Source organism: Microtus ochrogaster, chromosome X (assembly GCF_000317375.1).
Source record: "Microtus ochrogaster isolate Prairie Vole_2 chromosome X, MicOch1.0, whole genome shotgun sequence".
Lineage (NCBI taxonomy): Eukaryota > Metazoa > Chordata > Mammalia > Rodentia > Cricetidae > Microtus > Microtus ochrogaster.
The window spans coordinates 22,763,316-22,767,564 of record NC_022026.1 but is presented as its reverse complement, the minus strand read 5'-3'; positions in this window follow the sequence as shown (position 1 = coordinate 22,767,564).

Below are 4,249 nucleotides of genomic sequence, written 5' to 3'. Positions count from 1 at the left end.
CTCTGAGGACAACGCAAGACTCCCATGTGAGAGAAAGCATGTGATATTTGCTTTTCTGAACTTGGCTTATTTCATTTAACATGATGATCCACCCAATTTCCTAAAAATAACAACTTTTTCTTTGTAAAAAAAATCATTTGGAGAGATGTCCTCAGCACCCCCTTGGTGGCTCACAACTCTCTGTAACGCCAGTTCCAGAACACCCAATGGCCTCTTCTGTATTATGTGGTAGGCAGACATACCTCCAGGCAAAACACTCATACACATAAAATAAAAAGTAAAACTATTTAAAAGGATTTGTTTTTATTTTTATGTATGTATTATTTTGCCTGTGTGTACATCTCTGCACCATGTAACACAGTCCCCCACAGAGATCAAAAGAAGGTGTTGGAGTTACAGAGGGTCTTGAGTTGCTATGTTGGTGCCGGGAATCAAACCCATGTCTTCCACAAAGAGCAGCTAGTGTTCTTAACTACTGAGACATTTCTCTAGCTCCCTTAGTGTGCATGTGTCTGTGAGTGTATGTTCCCATGTTCATACATACGTTTGCATACGTATGTAGAAACCAAAGGTCACCATCAGCTATCATTCCTCAGGAGCTATTCATCTGATTTTTTGCAACAGGCCCTCTCCCCTGAGGCTTGCTGATTAGGTTAGGCCAGATGACCAATGGACCTCAAGGATCCTCCTGTCTCTGCCTTTCCAGCACTGAGATTACAAGCCTGTGACACTATGCTCAACTTTCTTTTTTTTTTTAACATGGGTGCTGTGGCTGGAACTCAGGTTCTTATGTTTGTGGGGCAAGCACCTTACCAACTGAGCAATCTCCTCAGTCGCTTGCTTTTCTTTATAACTGAATAAATTAGAACTTCATTGTGTATGGGTATGACATTTTTATCCATTCATTTGTTAATGTGTACCACAGGCTGATTTCATATATTGGCTATAGTGAATAATGCTACAAAAACACAAACGCAAAAGTAATTCCATTGTGCACTGACCTGGATACCTTTGGGTGTATACTCAGTGATGGTGGACACCGAGTGGACAATGTGGTAGGTAGTTCTTTCTGGAAACATTTTCCCCTGTGTTTCTTGGTTATCTTTACTTTTTCTTTTTTTTCCTTTTTAATTATAAACTGGTTGCCTTGTTAGTTCAGGCTTCTTATTAACTCATAACTTAGCCCATAGTTCTTGTCTATGTTAGCCACATGGCTTTTTGGCGGAAGCAGTCACATCTTGCTTCCTTTGTGGCTGGGTCACGACTGCAGACTGAAACTTCCTCTTCCCATAATTCTCATTGCCACATCTCTACTCTCTACTTCCTGCCTGGTTGCCATCACCCCACCTATACTTCCTGCCTGGCTACTGGCCAATCAGCATTTTATTGAAAATAATACAAGTGACAGGATAAAAGGCCATTGTCATACAGCACTTCCCCCACTTTTTTTTAAAGCAAGAACTTTGAATCTAATATCCGTTGTTTAGCTTTCCTCCTGACCATTATCCATAACAACTTGTAACCAACCAACATTCTAAACAAAGGAAAAATATCCATAGTCCATTTTTTTGGGAATGTGAGCATAGTTTTCCAGGCTACTTCCTGCTGATTGGGGGCACTGATAATTTTATGGGGACCTAAAGAAAATTTAGAGTTATGATCAAGTCCTGACTGGAGTATTCTGTGAAGCTTGATCATCTCAGGCAGCAGTCTTGAGGCTGCTCTGGATGTAGAACTCAGACATCTGGGCCACCTGTTCCTACCAGAGATTTCTCAGGGGATCTTCCTTGATCAAACCTGATTTTTCTTAACTAAGAATGAATCCACAGCTGCTTATTTCCTGTGGAAAAAAAGCAAAATCTCTACTCCAAAGTAACATACCTTTTGACTTCAATTTTGAAGTCAAGGTATTTTCAAAATACATATCTTGGATTAATCCGGCAGCATTTATAAACAAATATCTTTTAGCAGCTGTTGCTCCTTCCTCAGCATTAAAACAATTCAAAGAGAACATAATAACATACAGTATCCAGACTCTGTGTTTTCCATCATTATGTGGCTTTATTTTAAACTCTATTTCTTTTATTTTTATTTTTTGAGACAGGGTTTCTCTGTGAATCTTTGTCCTGAAACTCACTCTGTAGACCAGGCTGTCCTTGAACTCACAGAGATCTGCCTGCCTCTGCCTCCCAAATGTTGGGATTAAAGGTGTGCACCACCACACCCATCTACTCTCTTTTTTTCTTTTAAGTACTTTGTCCTTTTTTTTTCTTTCCCAAGCCTACATATATTTTTAAACACACTGTAAATTGTTTAGAGGCTTTTTTGTCTGAAACTATCTTTGCTGTATCTCTCTTTTTTCTGACCACATGAGTCTTTAGTTTGCTAAGCAATATGGCCAGAATTAAACCCGTGACTTTGATGGCTGGATCCAGCTCCATCCTTTAGTTTTCTGAGATTCTAGTCTCATGGTGGAGGTACTGGCCAGAGCCATGTTTATTGCTACAACTCTATGGTGTTTCAAGGTCCACACTGCCACCGAGAAGCATGCTGTAGGCTATTTATAAACACCATTTAAGTGTTTTGTGGCAGAGCCTCTTAAAAGGGCTGCAAAGTTTTTGCAGCTAAAACTGAACCAGGAAACCTCTCTTAAAGGAGACGCATTTGCCTCTAGCAAACAGAGCCCACCTGAGAAAATGCTGCTATCAATAAGCCATGCTTAACTCTATTATTTTATGTTAGAATTACTTCCCAAGCTCTCTCAGGCTTTATGTAAATGCAGTTGTTCACATGGGTGCCATTCTGTTGACAGAGGTTTCTGTCTCACCCAGTCCTGCAGTCCTTAAGTCCCAAAGGATCACACAGAGGTCTACATTAATTATAAACTGGTTGGCCCATTAGCTCAGGCTTCTTATTAACTCTTATATTAGCCCATAATTCTTGTTTATGTTAGCCACGTGGCTTGGTACCTTTTTCAGTGAGGCAGTCACATCTTGCTTCCTCTGTGGCTGGGTCACCACTCTGTCTTTACTTTTTCATTTGAAAAATTATTTTGCCCATTTGTCAATGGAACGAACCAGGAGTTTTGGTGTGAAATTCCTAGAGGTCATTATAAACTCGAGATGTTTATTCTGTCAGATGTGTAGCTAGCAAAACTTTTCTCCTATTCTGCTGGCTGTCTCTTCACTGTTAATTGTTTCCTTTGTTGTACAGAAGCTTTTTAGTTTCATTCAATCCCATTTTGGCAATTCTTGCTAATATTTCCTGAGCTATCAGGCTCCTATTCAAAAAGTCATTGCCTATGCCTAGCTCTTGGGAGTTTCCCATATGTTGTCTGGGCATTTCAAACCCTTAGATATAGTTAGGAATGTCATTATTGTATGTGTGTTTTGCTTGTACACATGGCTTTGCACTATGTGCATGCCTGGTGCTTATGGAAGCCAGAAGAAGGTGTTAGATCCCCTGATTGGAGTTACAGATAATTGTGAGCTGCTATGTGGGTACTGAGAATTGAACTCAGGTCTTCTGAAAGAGCAGCTAATGCTCCTAACCACTGAACCATCTCTAGACCCAGGAATTTGCATCTTAAAAGTACCATTTAGGAAAAACAACTAACTGGAAAATGTGATGACGAGTTGTACATGTTGTTTTTACATTTACGTCCGTTTGGAACCATCCTAAACTGGTATGAATATTGGAAGTAGGGATAAGCATCAATCTTTTTGTTGTTTTCAGTGGTGTGCCCCTTATGAGTACAGATTTATATGTCTTAAAATCAGAACTTAATAAAGGAAATCCCTTTTGTCTATGCATAAAAAGTTTCAAGCCTTACATTAAAGTATTTGATTTATTTTGAGTTGATTTTCATACAGGTTGAAAAATAGGGATCCAGTTTCAATTTTGTACATCAAGTCAACTTTCGCAAGCAATTTTTTTCTCCAGAGAAGATATAATAACATTGAAGAAATACATGAAAAGATCCTTAACACATCTAGCCATTAAGAAAATGCAAATTCAAGGTACAATTACAGTCTGCTCATGTCGACTAGGGTGACTATGCCCAGACAGATGCTAAGTGAGAGCGCAGAGAAATGGGACTCTATAAATAGCGGGTCGAATATAAAATGGTACAACTGCTTGGCAAGGACTTCTGCAGCTCCTCAACAAGTTACACCAAGAATTATCATTAAGACCTGGCAATTTCATTTTATGTGTATAAACAAAAGAATTAAAAGCAGATATTCAAAGA